This window comes from Panthera uncia, assembly GCF_023721935.1.
Source record: "Panthera uncia isolate 11264 chromosome E2 unlocalized genomic scaffold, Puncia_PCG_1.0 HiC_scaffold_19, whole genome shotgun sequence".
NCBI classification, from domain to species: domain Eukaryota; kingdom Metazoa; phylum Chordata; class Mammalia; order Carnivora; family Felidae; genus Panthera; species Panthera uncia.
In genome coordinates this window covers 11,454,627-11,469,748 of record NW_026057588.1, presented here as the reverse complement: position 1 = coordinate 11,469,748, position 15,122 = coordinate 11,454,627, and the positions used below count along the sequence as shown (strand labels likewise).

Genomic DNA, 15,122 nt, shown 5'->3' with positions numbered 1-15,122 from the left:
TCTCTCTCTCTCTCTCTCTCTCTCTCTCTCTCTCTCTCTCTCTCTCTGCCTCCCCCGAGCTTTTGCTCTCTCTCAGTATAAATAAATAAACGTAAAACAAAAACAAAAACAAAGCAGGCTTGGCTGGGAGAGAGCCCAAAGTGTATTGACCTGCCTCAGGCAAGGCAAGCAACCCAGAGACAGTGTGAAAACAGCGATCTGAAAAATGCCTAGGATGCACAAGGGGAAATTATTTGCTCTTCTGGGAGGGCTTTCTTGAGAGCAGCAAGCACAGTCATCCATCCCCAGACACAAAGGAGCTGGCTGGTGCCATTTCCCTCCACTGCACAAACAAACCAGTAAACAGCACAGCACCAACACTGGCTGCCTAATCTGCCTACACCTTCCCCTCTGTGTTCTGCTGGTACTGCTTTTCTACAGCAAGTGTGCCTTAGGACAAGCACAGTGGGTCCCTTCCCAAGAAGACCAGCACAAACCCCTGCACCCACCATGTCTGCTGACCACAGGGTTTTGTAAAGTTTCAGTTCTAGTGGAAATAACATCAGGTATCATTTAACAAGCAGATGAGAGCACACCTAGTTAAAAGTCACCACATTCTGGCCAAGGTCCAAACACTCCCCACTGTAGGCAAGCAGACCTGAGGGAGTGGCCAAAACACAGCAGCAGAGTGCATGCGGTATACGCCAGAGACACTTCCTGAAGTGCCAGGACCTAGAAATTATATGACCTCTTCTTCATAAAGCCATTACTCTCAGGAGCAGGAGGCATAACAGAATTTTCTAACACAGGGAAGAAGACAGAGACCTAGACAAAATGCCAAGATGGAGGAATTCATCCCAAAAGAAAGAATAAGGAAAGGTCATAGCCAGAGACCTACCAAACAGATACAAGTAATATGCCTGACACAGATTTTAAAACAACAATCATAAGGATACTTGCTGGTTTTGAGAAGATCATGGAAGACATCGGGGACAGTCTTACTGCAGAGATAAAAGAGCTAAAAACCAATGAGGCATAGGGGTGCCTGGGTGGCTCAATTGGTTAAGCATCTGACTCTTGGTTTCAGCTCAGGTTATGATCTCATGGCTCGTGAGTTCAAGCCCTGCATCGAGCTCCGCATTGACAGCGCAGAGCCTGCTAGGGATTCTCTCTTTCCCTCTCTCTCTGCCCCTCCCCCACTCGTGCTGTCCCTCTCCCTCTCTCAAAATAAATAGCCATTAAGAAAAACCAATCAGGCAGAAATGAAAAATGCAATAACTGATATTTGAAACCAGCTGGATGTAATGACCACTAGGATGGAAGAAGCTGAAGAACAAATAAATGATATAGAAGATAGAATTATGGAAAATAATAAAGCTGAACCGAAGAGAGAAAGAATGATGGATCATGAGAGTAGACATAGAACTCAATGACTCCATCAAACATAACAGCATTCAGATCATAGGAGTCCCAGAAGAAGAAAAGAGAAAGGGGACAGAAGGTTTTCTTTGAAGAGATTATAGCTGAAAAATCCCCTAATCTCAGGAAAGAAACAGACATACAAATCCAGGAGGCACAGAGAACTCCCATCAAAATAAACAAAAACAGGCCAAGACATACTGTAGTTAAATTTGCAAAATATAGTGATAAATAAAAATTCCTAAGAGCAACAAGACAAAAGAAGTCCCCAACTTACAAGCAAAGACCCAGAAGGCTTTGCCAAATCTCTCTACAGAAACTTGGCAAGCCAGAAGGAAGTGGCATGAAATATTCAGCATGCTGAATGGGAAAAATCTACTGCCAAGAGTACTCTAGCCATCAAGGCTATCATTCAGAATAGAAAGAGAGATAAAGAATTTCCCAAAGAAAAACTGAAGGAGTTCCTGACCACTAAACCAGCCCTGCAAGAAATACTAAAGGGGACTCTTTGAGTGGGAAGGAAAGACCCAAAGTGACAAAGACTGGAAAGGAATAGAGAAAATCTCCAGAAACAATGACAAAATAAGAAATAAAATGGCACTAAATACGTATCTATCAATAATTACTCTGAATGTAAATTGACTGAATGCTCCAATTAAAAGACATAAGGTATCAGAATAGGTAAAAAACAAAAAACAAAAACAAGACCCATCTATATGTTCCCACAGGAGACTCATTTTAGACCTAAAAACACCTGCAAATTGAAAGTGAGAGGATAGAGAAATATTTATCATGAAAATGGTTGTCAATAGAAAGCCAGAGTACCAATACTTCTATCAAACAAACTAGATTTTATTTTTAAAAAATTTTAATGTTTATTTATTTTTGAGAGCAAGACACAGCATGAGAGCAATACCCCAGATATATAAAGAACTCATACAACACAACAACCACAACAACAATAACTAATATGATTTATAAAAATGGACAGAGGAACTAAACAGATGTTTTTCCAAAGAAGACATCCAAATGGCCAACATGTACATGAAAAGATGCTCAACATTGCTAATCATCTAGAAAGTGCAGATCAAAACCACAGAGATATCATCTCACACATGTTAGAAGGGCTATCACAAAGAAGACAAGAGATAACAGGTGTTGGTAAAGATGTGGAGGTAAGGGAACCCTTGTACACTGTTGGTGAGAATATAAATTGGTTTAGCCACTATGGAAAACAATATGAGGTTCCTAAAAAATTATAAATAGAAGTGCCATATGATACAGCAATTTTACTTCTGGAGATTTAACCAAAGGACATGAAAATAGGAGTTTTAAGAGATACATGCACTCCCGTGTTTCTTGCAGCCAAAGTATGGAAACAATCCAAGTGTCTGTCAACAAATAATTTGTGGTATATATACAGTGGAATATTAGTCAGCCATGAGAAAGAAGGAAACGCTGCTGTTTGGGACAACATGGATGGACCTTTAGGGCATTGTGCTGAGTGAGATATGTCAGAGAAAGACAAATACTGTATGATATATCATATGTGTAATCTAAAAAGGGCAAATTCGTAAAAGCAGAGAATTTGATGGTTACCTCTGATGGTTACCAGAGGCTGGGGGGGGGGCGGGCGGGAGAATTGGGGATATGCTGTTTGGAATATACAAACTTGGAAATAGTAGATGAAGAAATCCTATAGAGCGAATGCACAGCATAGTGATTATAGTTAACAATAACTGTATTATAAACTTCAAAGTTGCTAAAAGATTAGATATTAATTGTTTTCATCACAAAAAAGAAATGACTAAGGGAGGTGACAAGTGTTAGCTAAGGCTAAGGTGGTAATCACATTACAATATGTAAATGTATCAAATCAACATGTTTTACACCTTAAACTTATACAATACATATGTCAGTTACATTTCAATTAAATAGAGCAAAAATTATATATGATTCCTTAATTTGAATTCAAAGAGTTTTTAAAAAGACATTGTATAGGGTGGACCCTATTCTATATTTCCTCCAATTCCCTGCCAATGCAAGAAAAAATTCCTAACGTCTTTCCTAAAGCGAAGGTAAAGCGGAAAAGTTTGCTGCTTCTGTTTTATATCCTGTTGGATGGTTGCATCTCCTTTTTAATGGTTTCTTGGTCACAGGTGAATCCAGGCCCATGTAATAACGACTTGTTGAGTGCAGCTCAGGCGTCACTTTTCTGATCTGTTTTTACCTAACCCATAGCACGCCTTTGCAATTATTTTTTTGTGTCTCATATTTCCAACTATGTCACGTATGATAGGGAGGAGTGAGGGAAAAAATAGGCCAACAAAGTTCCACAAACACCGAAGGGCTTATTTAGACTTCACCTGCTAATTCAAAAGGAAATTGCAGGCAGGCGGGAAGCTCAGCCCTTCAGAGGATTCTGGGATGTGTAGTCCACACGCTTTCTGGGATTGGGACACTTCCGCTCCGGGAAAGCGCGGATGTCTTTGCTCTGCTCGAGAAATAAGAGCGTATAAAACAGTGCTCCGCATTTTCGGAGGCATTTCTGCGACCGGGGGTTAAGAATGAGAAGCCCTTTCCTTTCGTGGACTCTGGGAATTGGATTCAGGCTGTGGGTCTCGGAGCCGGCTTCTCAGTCTCACACGGAGGCGGGACAGGGCCTCCGGTTGCTCTCGGGGATGCTGGGAAATGTAGTCCAGGAGCTCCGCGTTGTTGGAGGTGTTTCCGCTGCGGGAGGTTAAGATCGCGGCCTTCATTTCTCTCGGGGAGGTGAGTGATACCCGCGACCCCGCGACTTCTTTTAACTTTTGATCTGGTAGTGGAGTCAGCCGCGCCACGCCCTCGGGCCCGGGGGAGGAAAAGCCTCGGCCAACGGCAGAGAGCAAGGTTAAGGGACCGGGGCGGCCGCTTGCCTTCCCCTCCCCTCGCCCTAGCCTGTGCGTTTGGGGCGGTTCGCGAGTCCCCCCCCCGCCCTGGAGGCGGACCTAGATCCGCAGGGTTTGAGGGTCTTCCAGCTCTCCGCTGCCCTGCCCGGCTCACCTTCCGCACGCTGTGTCACTTCCTAGAACTTAATCTTTCTGTGCCTCAGTTTGCTTTTTATTTTTAAGAAAAAAAAATTTTTAATGTTTATTTATTTTTGAGACAGAGACAGAGCATGAACGGGGGAGGGGCAGAGAGAGAGGGAGACACAGAATCGGAAGCAGGCTCCAGGCTCTGGGCCATCAGCCCAGAGCCCGACGTGGGGCTCGAACTCACGGACGCGAGATCATGACCTGAGTTGAAGTCGGATGCTCAACCGACTGAGCCACCCAGGCGCCCCTCAGTTTGCTTTTTTTGCAAACGGTGATATTACCAGCACCTACTTTACACATTTGTTTTGAGAATTAATGGTATAATACAAGTAACAGGTTTAGAGCTATTCAGCCGTGTGGCAAGGTGTTAGCTGTCAATATACACTCTGTGATAGTGATCAGGAAGGTGTGTCTCTGGAAGCTTTTCGAAGTGGCCCTGGCCCTTCTTTCTGATCCGTATGGGAAAGGAGGCTGAGCCTGGACTACTTCTGACTCGTTTAATAAGAAAGTGCGTCACCCCCGGATTATCTTCTGCGGTTTTAACAGGGCCACAGACAAGATCATAGTATCTCGGCCTCCTTTCTTTCCGCTTTTTTGACTTCTAAAAGAGGGCTCCTGGCAGCAAAGCCCCACCGAGACGGAACTTAACATTCCTCTTCCTTTTCTGCGGTGGGAGAAGATACTTCATTCATTCACAAAATGTTTCCGTTACAAGGGTGCTCAGTTAAACAGTTGGGAAAATCTATAGAATTTTAGATTCTATAGATTCTATAGAATAGAATCGTACAGGGCACGAATAATGGTCATAATGATTAAACGTTGAGCGCTAAGTGTCATCCTAAGGGCTTTATAAAAATTAACACATACAGTTTCCACAAGGCCCTTATGAAGTGAATACTGTTATAACCTGTATTTTACAGCTGAGGAAATGGAGGCAGAGGAGCATAAGTTACTTATCATATGTCACACTGCTAGTAGGAGCAGGGGGATTTGAGCGCAAGGTGTGTGTTCCTTATGTCTGCGGATAGATATCCTTGGTCCCAAAGTGTAAAGTCCCCAAGTTGGAATTAGGACACAAAATAGAAATATATGCTACGTAAGTATTTAACTATAGGAAACTGCCTGCAGAAGAGTCATTCGGGATCAAGTTGTGGAGTTTCGTTGGACTTTTATTGCAGCGGAATTTGAAATCAGCATTTGTGAGTTTGGACTTCTTTATAAAATTTTGGAAGCATTCTCATTTAGTTTTATTTCAGAGAGTATTTCTAATTCATGTTCTCATTATGGGAGATATGCACACTCAAGGGCGCCTGGGTGGCTCAGCGTGTTAAGCTTCTGACTTTGGCTCTGGTCATGATCTCACAGTTGGTGAGTTCGAGCCCCACCTCAGGCTGTCTGCTGTCAGCACCCAGCCTGCTTTGGATCCTCTGTCTCCCTCTCTCTCTGCCCCTCCTCTGCTCATTCTCTGTCTCAAAATGAATAAATAAATACATAAAGAAGATAGGCACACTTACTGTAGGGAATTCAGAAAATACAGAATATATAAAGCATTAAGAAGAATTAAAAAAAAACACCTCATAGTACTACAAAATAGTGTTTAACATTTTAATGCACTTCTGTTTAGTAGTTTTTAATTGTGTATTTATTTTATGAAATTGTTATCACACTATTCATAGTTACTACCTTAAGTCTTTACTATGAAAATTTCCAAACATACCCAAAGTGTAATGTAATGAACTCCTGTGTAACCATCCCCCTGATTCAGTCCTTGCTAATTTTGTTGCTTCTCTGCTTCCCATGTACACATTTTGTTCTTCGTGAGTATTTAAAAAAAAATTTTTTAATGTTTATTTTTGAGAGACAGAGACAGAGCAGGAGCAGGGGAGGGGCAGAGAGGGAGGGGGAGACAGAGTCAGAAGCAGGCTCCAGGCTCTGAGCTGTCAGCACAGAGCCTGATGTGGGGCCCAAACTCACAAACCATGAGAGATCATGAGCTGAGCCACCCAGGCGCCCCTCTCCTTGAGTATTTTATTTTATTTATTTATTTTAAAATATATAACTCTTGATTTATTTTCTGTCTCCTGTTGGCTGTAGGGACCACTGTTTCCTGGACCTCATCATACTTTATTCAGAGTGCCTAGCATGAGGTGATCAGAGAAGAGTTATTCAGTGAGTGTGATTCACATAGCATTCCAAAAGCGAGCCGCAGCGTGGGATTAGAGGACAAAATAGAAAGATAATCTGGGCAGTTGGGTGTCTCAGTCAGTTAAGCGTCCGACTTTGGCTCAGGTCATGATCTCACAGGTCATGAGTTCAAGCCCTGCATGGGGCTCCACGCTGTCAGCTTCGGATTCTGCCTCCCTCTCTCTCTGTGCCCCTCCCCCACTCATGCTCTCTAATGTTCTCAAAAATAAACGTTAAAAAAAAAAAGAAAGATAATCTCTATCCACATTCATTGTCTTTTATCTCACTTGGGGTGGGCTATAGAATACATCAGTGCAGGGGCGCCTGGGTGGCCCAGTCGGTTAAGCGTCCGACTTCAGCCAGGTCACGATCTCGCGGTCCGTGAGTTCGAGCCCCGCGTCAGGCTCTGGGCTGATGGCTCAGAGCCTGGAGCCTGCTTCCGATTCTGTGTCTCCCTCTCTCTCTGCCCCTCCCCCGTTCATGCTCTGTCTCTCTCTGTCCCAAAAATAAATAAAAAACGTTGAAAAAAAAATAAAAATAAAAAAAAGAATACATCAGTGCAGAAGTTGATGTACAATTATGCGTAATATGTCATGATCTAAAACAGATGTCCTTAGAAACAAATCGGTGTTAATGTTTCGGTTTTTGTTTGTTGCGTGGAGATCATTAGGGGGACGATTAGAATAGCTAACATTTGTTGGGCAGTTCTCATGACTTGGAGAATTTCTAATGCTTTACACGTGTTAAGTCACTTATTTTTCACTACAATGCCATCATTATTATTCGCATTTTAATGGTGAATAGACAGGCAGAGACAATTGAATAAATGACCTGGTGGCACAGTTGGCGGGAAGCAGAACCAGGGTCAAACTTCAGCAGCTAGGTTTGAAACCCAGCTCAAGCACTCCGTGACTGGATAACCTTGGGCACATTATTTAACTTTTGCGTGCCTCACTTTTCTAACCGGTCCAGTAGGGATAGCGGTACCTCCCTCCTAAGGCTTTTGTGAAAATTAAAAGAGCCATCTATGTGGGGTCCCTGGGTGGCTCAGTTGGTTGGGTGTCAGACTCTTGATTTCAGCTCAGATCATGATTCCAGGGTTGTGGGATCGAGCCCCGTGTTGGGGTCCATGCGGAGTATGAAGCCTGCTTGAGATTCTCTTTCTCTCTCCCTCTCTCCCCCTTTCCCCTGCTTGTTCTCTCTCATGCTCTTTCTCTCTAAAATTAAAAAAAAAAAGGGGGGGCGCCTGGGTGGTTCAGTCAGTTGAGCATCTGACTTCGGCTCAGGTGATGATCTCATGATTGAAGAGTTTGAGCCCCGCATCAGGCTTTGCACTGCCAGCGCGGAACCTGCTTCAGATTCTCTGTCTCCCGCTCTCCGTGCCCCTCCCCTGCTAATGCTTTCTCTCTCCCTCTAAATAAACATTAAAAAATTATTTTAGGGGCGCCTGGGTGGCTCAGTTGGTTGAGCGCCGCACTTCGGCTCAGGTCATGATCTCATGGTTTGTGGGTTCGAGCCCCGTGTCGGGCTCTGTGCTGACAGCTCGGAGCCTGGGGCCAGCTTCAGATTCTGTGTCTCCCTCTCTCTCTGCCCCTTCTAGGCTCACACTCTGTCTCTCTCTCTCAAAAATAAACAGACATTAAAATTTTTTTTTTAATTATTTTAATTAAAGATTTAAAAGAGCTATGCTACGTAAAGTGCTTGAAATAGTGCTTGGCATGTTGTAAATCCTCCATGTGTTACAGACTGAAGTTATCTTACCATTATAGATGACTTTACAACATGGAGAATGCAGCCAGTTATTGAAAGGGCAAAAGGAGATTTTAAGGTATTCGTATTTTTCATGCACCTTCTGCTTTCACTACTTCGGTTCTATCATTCAGCTGAACAGAAATGGTTAGTTTCTGTAATAACCACTGGTTAAACTTGCAACTGACACGAATCTGCTGTCTTTTGAACCCAGAGAGTCCCTGGGAGATGGTTATATGGTCTCTGTTGCTTTAAAAAGGTTCAAGTCTGCACTACCCAATATGGCAGCCGTCAGGCACATGTGACAGTTGAGCACTCGAAATATGTCTGGTGCTGAGATGTGCTGTAAGTATAAACCATAAAATGGCTCAGGAATTTTTATAGCAATTGCAGATTCAAGTGGTAATATTTTGGGTATATTGGGTTAAATACAACATATTGTTTAAATTAAGCCCATTTGGGGGCACCTGGGTGGCTCAGTCAATTGAGCGTCCGACTTCGGCTCAGGTCATGATCTCGCAGTCTGTGAGTTTGAGCCCCGTGTCGGGCTCTGTGCTGAAAGCTTGGAGCCTGGAGCCTGCTTCGGATTCTGGGTCTCCTTCTCTCTCTGCCCCTCCCCCACTCATGCTCTGTCTCTGTCTCAGAAATCAATAAACATTAAAAAAATTAAATAAATAAATTAAGCCCATTTGCTTCTTACATTTTTTTAACATGGCTACTAGAAACATTTAAATTACACGTGGGGGCACCCGGGTGGCTCAGTCAGTTAAGCTTCTGACTCTTGATTTGAAGAGTCACGATCCCACAGTTTGTGAGTTCAGGCCCGCATCGGGCTCTGCGCTGACAGTGTGCAGCATGCTTGGGATTCTGCCTCCCTCTCTCTCTGCCTCTCCCCTGTTCTCTCTCTCTCTTCTCTCTCTCTCTCTCTCTCTCTCTGTCTCTCTCTCAAAAATAAATAAATAAATATTTTAAAAATAAAAAAATAAATTACACGTGGAGCTTGGATTACGTTTCTATTGGGCGGCGCTGATTTCAATAGAACCTCCATTTTCACTCTGGGGATCTGCCTGCAGGGGCATCTTACAACGGAGAGAAGCAGGGATTTGGGAAAGCAGGAGGCCTGGGTGCCAGCTCTTACCCTGCCCTTGACTTTCTGGGTGCCCTTGGGCAGTACAGAGAACTCCATGAGAGGCAGAATAGAATAACACAGTGGTTCTCAAACTTTGGTCATAGCAAAATCACGTTAGGGAACTCGATGCTGTTCTGCTCACTCCCTGTTTACACTGTGTAGGAAGGAGAGTCCTTGTCCTATGTAGGGTGAGATGCTGAATGGGTGACACGTGACAGCGGGGAGGCGAGATGGGCAGCAGCTTACCCGCAGCCTTGTGGGGAGGACACTGCGTGTCCTACAGGGCCATCCAGGGGCCGGCACTCAGGAACAGAGCAAACCAGCAGGGGCCAGGGAGGTGGGTTTTGTAGTGACGAGGTACGGTGACCCTGGGCTCCTGCAGGAAGGTGTGGCCAGCCTGTCTGGCAGGGAGGTGAGACCTGTTAGGTCGATGACTGAGTAGTGTGCAGCTGGTCCGGTTAGTAGGGGGAATTGTGTCAGGTCTTAAGTTATACAGGTGATTGAGTGACAACATGGAGAGGTCGATGCCATTGAGAAAGAAGGTTTTTAATTAAGTTCCGCCAGAAACGAGAGTCACAGCCTGCCACACAGGACCACATGAAGCCTGTCACACGCAGGGTCGGGAAGCAGAGAGGGCCTGGGCTCTGCCTTTATGACGATCGTGACAGGAAGTAACTCGGTGGAGACACCCACCTGGGGTACTAGTGAAAATAGGCTGGGCTCAGTGGTTGGGGGAATTCTATGACTCCTGCGTGCCCTCAGGAAGCTGGCTTTGGTTGACAGGCTGGCCTTGCGATTCAGCAGACTTATGGAGAGGTTGGGAATACCAGATGTCAAATAGCCAGTATAGAACCTAAAACCCTGGTTGATACATCGGGGGAGTAGCTGGGGTGGGAGCCTTTCCCCCCAGGGTCAGGGCCGTATCTGGAGACAGCAGAGGAACTCCTGGCTAGGCCTTTGGGCCCCAGGAAGCTCAAAGATGTCCAGGCAGCACCTGGAATTTCAGGCCCTACAATTCAGTTGCACACTGGAGTTTGAGAACCACTACGCAAATAGGACAAGGGCCTGGGCCTAGGCGACCTGCTGCCTGGGTTCTTTAGTGCCTGGTTCAGTGTCCTGACTGGCCAATGAAACTGTGGCCTGGGACAATGGGAGGGGTGTAGAAATGCACTTGTCAGCCGCCCATGCCAGACCTGATTTGATTAGTTGTGGCTGAGGCCTGAACCTTTTCGTTTGTTTGTTTTAAAGTTCCTTCTGAGTCTACTATGCTGCCTGAGTTGAGAATCAAGGTCTTAGTAGTAGATGAGGCTCTGGGTGAAAATCTTGACCCTTCCGTAGGGCACTGGTTAATCATGAGCCAAGCTACTTCTCTGTGCTCCATGTTCTTTATCTGTGAAATGGGGATCATCATTGTCTCAATTTCTAGATTTGTGAAGATCAAATGACGTAGTGCATGTAAAGCATTCATGTAAGTAGCGCCTTGGTAGGTAGTAGGTCAGTTGCTGTGTCAGTTGCTGGAACTATTACTGGGAGTATTTTTATGAATGGTGTGGGGTTTCCTTGTGGGTAAAATTAGGTGCTTAGAGTTGCTCTTGGAGTGCTTTCTGATCTTAACAAATTCTAATCCTGTTGTTAGAACCCTAGAGAAAGAGAAGTTTGCAATTTGTGTTTACTTTCTTTAACTCTTTTGCTCTTAGGCAACAGGGCAGTCTGTTGTAGTTAGTAGAAAAGGTGGAGGTGAAAACCTCGAGTCCTGAATCTGATGGAAAATATCTGGAGGGCTGGGTTTGTTTGTTTTGTTTGTTTTTTGTTTTTTTAAATGTTTTATTTATTTTTGAGAGAGAGACACAGAGTGCAAGGTCGGGGGGATGCAGAGAGAGAGGGACACACAGAATCCAAAGCAGGCTCCAGGCTCTGAGCTGTCAGCCCAGAGCTCCACGCGGGGTCAAATTCACGAACGGAACCGTGAGATCATGACCTGAGCCAAAGCCGGACGCTTAACTGACTGAGTCACCCAGGCACCCCTGGAAGGCGGTTTTTGACTGATACTACTCAAATAGTGACCCAGAAACCAACGGCATCAGCATCACCTGGGATATTGCTAAAAATGTAGATTCTCAGTCCAAATCCGTGATCTCCTGATTTAGAATTTCTGGGGTGAGACACAAGTACCTGTGCCTTCCCAGAGTCCCCCAGGTGATTCATGGGACATTAAAATCTGAGAGGCACTGGTAGAGAGAACAGACTTGTGGCTTTTTAATAAAAACAGTTTTGTTTCTCTCTGGCTGAATTCCGCATCCTTCAGATACCAGATAGCCACATGGCTCTCTCTCTCTCTCATGATTCAAGTCTCTGCTCAAATGTGGGAGAAGCCTCCATGACAGAAACTTATTCTGTAACGGCCCCTCCTTTCATCTCTTCTTCTCTCTCTTTTAAAATGATCATATGGTTTTTATTGTTGATTTTCAAATATCGAACCACCCATGTAACAGGAATAAATGCCACTTGATCGTGGTGAATGACTTTTTAAATGTATTGTTGGATTTGGTTTGCTGATATATGCTGAGGACTTTTTGCATCTGTGTTCATCAGAGAGATTGGCCTGTAGTTCTCTCTTTTTTTTGTGATGTCTTTGTCTGGTTTTGGTATTGGGGTAATGCTGTCCTAATAGAATAAATTTGGAAGTTTTCCTTCCTTTTCTGTTTTTTTTTGTTTGTTTGTTTTTTGTTTTTGGAGTAGTTTGAGAAGAAGAAGTATTAACTCTTCTTTAGATGTTTAGTAGAATTCAGGGTGCCTGAGTGGCTCAGTTGGTTAGGCATTTGACTCTTGGTTTCAGCTCAGGTCTTGACCTCACGGTTTGTGGGTTCAAGCCCTGTGTCAGGCTCTGCCGACGGCATGGAGCCTGCATAAGATTGTTTCTTTCCTTCTCTCTCTGCCCCTCCCACACTCTCTCCCAAAAATAAACATTAAAAAAAAAAAAATGTTTAGTAGAATTCACCTGTGAAGCCCTCTAGTCCTGAACTTTTGTTTTTTGAGAGTTGGTTACTGATTCAATTTCTTTGCTGGTGATAGGTTTGTTCAAATGTTCTGTTTCTTCCTGTTTCAGTTTTGGTAGGTGATATGTTTCTAGGGGTTTGTCTATTTCTTCTGGGTTGTTCAATTTGTTGGCATATAGTTTTTCATAATATTCTCATATAATTGTTCATATTTCTGTGGTTTTGGCTATTTCTCCTATGTCATTTGTGATTTTATTTGAGTCCTTTCCCCCACTTTTTTCTTTATAAGTCTGCTAGACATTTATCAATTTTATTGATTTTTTTCCAAAGAACCAGCTACTGGTTTTATTGATCAGTTGTTTTCTTTTTCTATCATTTAGTTCTACTCTGATCTTTAATATTTCCTTTCTTCTGCTGGTTTTAGGTTTTATTTGTTGTTCTGTTTCTAGCTCCATTAGATGTAGATCTAAGTTGTTTGAGATTTTTCTTGCTTCTTTTTTAAAAAAATTATATATATATTTTTACCATTTATTAATTTTTTGATAGAGACAGAGAGTGAGTGGGGGAGGGGTAGAGAGAGAGGGAGACAGAATCTGAAGCAAGCTCCAGGCTCTGAACTGAGAGCACAAAGCCCGATTCGGGGCTCGAACTCACGGACCGTGACATCATGCATGACCTGAGCTGAAGTCAGAAGCTTAACCGACTGAGCCACCCAGGTGCCCCAGAGATTTTTCTTGCCTCTTGAGGTAGGCCTGTATTTCTTTAAGCTTCCCTCTTGGGGGCACCTGAGTGGCTCAGTCGGTTTAGTGTCCGACTTCGGCTTACGTCATGATCTCGGGGTTCATGGGTGCAAGCCCAATGTCGGGCTCTGTGCTGAAAGCTCAGCCTGGAGCCTGGTTGGGATTCTATGTCTCCCTCTCTCTCTGCCCCTCCCCTGCTCACGCTCTGTCTCTCTCTCTCTCAGAAATAAATAAACATTAAAAAAAATTTAAAAAAAAAAAGACTTTTAAACTTCCTCTTGAACTGCTTTTGCTGCATCCCAAAGGTTCTGAACAGTTGTGTTTCCATTTTCATTTGTTTCCATGTACTTTTGGATTTCTTCTTTTATTTCCTGTTTGACCCGTTCATTGTTCAGTAGCATGTTATTTAACCTCCCATGTATTTGTGGTCTTTCCAGGTTTTTCCTTGTGGTTGACTTCTGGTTTCATAGAGTTGTGGTCACAAAGATGCATGGTATGACTTACTGAATTTATTAAGGTTTGTTTTGTGGCCTTAAATCTGATCTCTTCTGGAGAATGTCCCACGTGCACTTGAAAAGAATGTGTATTCTGCTGTTTTAGGATAGAATGTTTTGAATATATCTGTTAAATCCATCTGTTCCAGTGTGTCATTCAATGCTATTGTATCCTTGTTGATTTTCTGTTGGGATGATCTATTCATTGATGTAAGTAGGGTGTTCAAGTCCCCTAGTATTATTGTATTATTACGGATTAGTGCCTTTATGTTTGCTAATAACTGTTTTAGGTATTTAGGTACTTTCATATTGGGTGCATAAATATTTACAATTGTTATATTTTCTTGTTGGATTATCCCCTTTATTATTATATAGTATCCTTCTTTGTCCCTTGTTACAGTCTTTGTTTTAAAAGCCATTTTGTATTTAGGGTATTGCAATTCCAGTTTTCTTTTGACATCCATTTGCATGATAAAGGTTTCTCCATCCCCTCACTTTTTAAAACATTAATTAATTAATTATTTTTATTTTTTAAGTAAGCTTCATGCCCAGCATGGAGTCCAACACAGGACTTGAACTCATGACCCTGAGATCAAGACCTGAGCTGAGATAGTCAGACATTTAACCAACTGAGCCACCCAGGGGCTCCACCATCCCCTCACTTTCAGTCTGCAGGTGTCCCCTCACTTTCAGTGTTTAGGTGTCGGTCTCCTGTAAGCAGCATATAAATGGGTCTTATTTTTTTTAACTTTTCTGTCACCCTGTGTCTTTTGATTGGAGCATTGAGTCCATTTGCATTCAGAGTAAATATATATTTATTGCCATTTTATTACCTGTTTTGTTATTGTTTCTTAAGGTTTTCTCTGATCCTTTCTTGTCTTTCTCCCTTTTGTGGTTTGGTCATTTTCTTTAGTGCTGTATTTGGATTGCTCTGTCTTTATTCTTTGCATACTTATTAGTGGTTTTTCATTTGTGGTTACCATTAGGATTGTATATGATCTCTTTTGCATATAGCAGTCTGTATTAAGTCGATGGCCTTTTATGTTTGAACCCATTCTTTTTTCCTCTCCTCCCCACATTTTAGATCTATGGTGTCATGTTTTACATCCCTTTCTTTTGTGAGCTCCTTTTTTTACCTTTATTTTACAGAAGTAGTCAATTTTTACTGCTTTTGTGTTCCTACCTTCTTACTGTCACTTTTGGTACTTCCTTTCCACTCAGAGAGTCCCCTTTAATGTTTCTTGCAGGGCTGGTTTAGTGCTCATGAACTTCTTTAGTGTTTGTCTGGAAACCTCCTTATCTCTCCTCCTGTCCTTTTTTTTTTTTTTTTTTTTTTTTTTTTTTTTTTTTTTTTGGTG

At 43.0% G+C, this 15,122-nt stretch overlaps 1 protein-coding gene across 1 annotated transcript in view; it reads left to right on the top strand.

Annotated features, from left to right (window-relative positions):
* Window positions 1-3,845: 3,845 nt before the first annotated feature.
* Window positions 3,846-15,122, top strand: part of LOC125915235 (zinc finger protein 45-like) — a 31,593-nt gene continuing 20,316 nt past the window's right edge. Inside the window, exon 1 of the mRNA XM_049620949.1 lies at window positions 3,846-4,170. The gene's annotated coding sequence lies outside the window, so the exon portion shown is untranslated. The remainder of the gene's footprint in view (window positions 4,171-15,122) is intronic.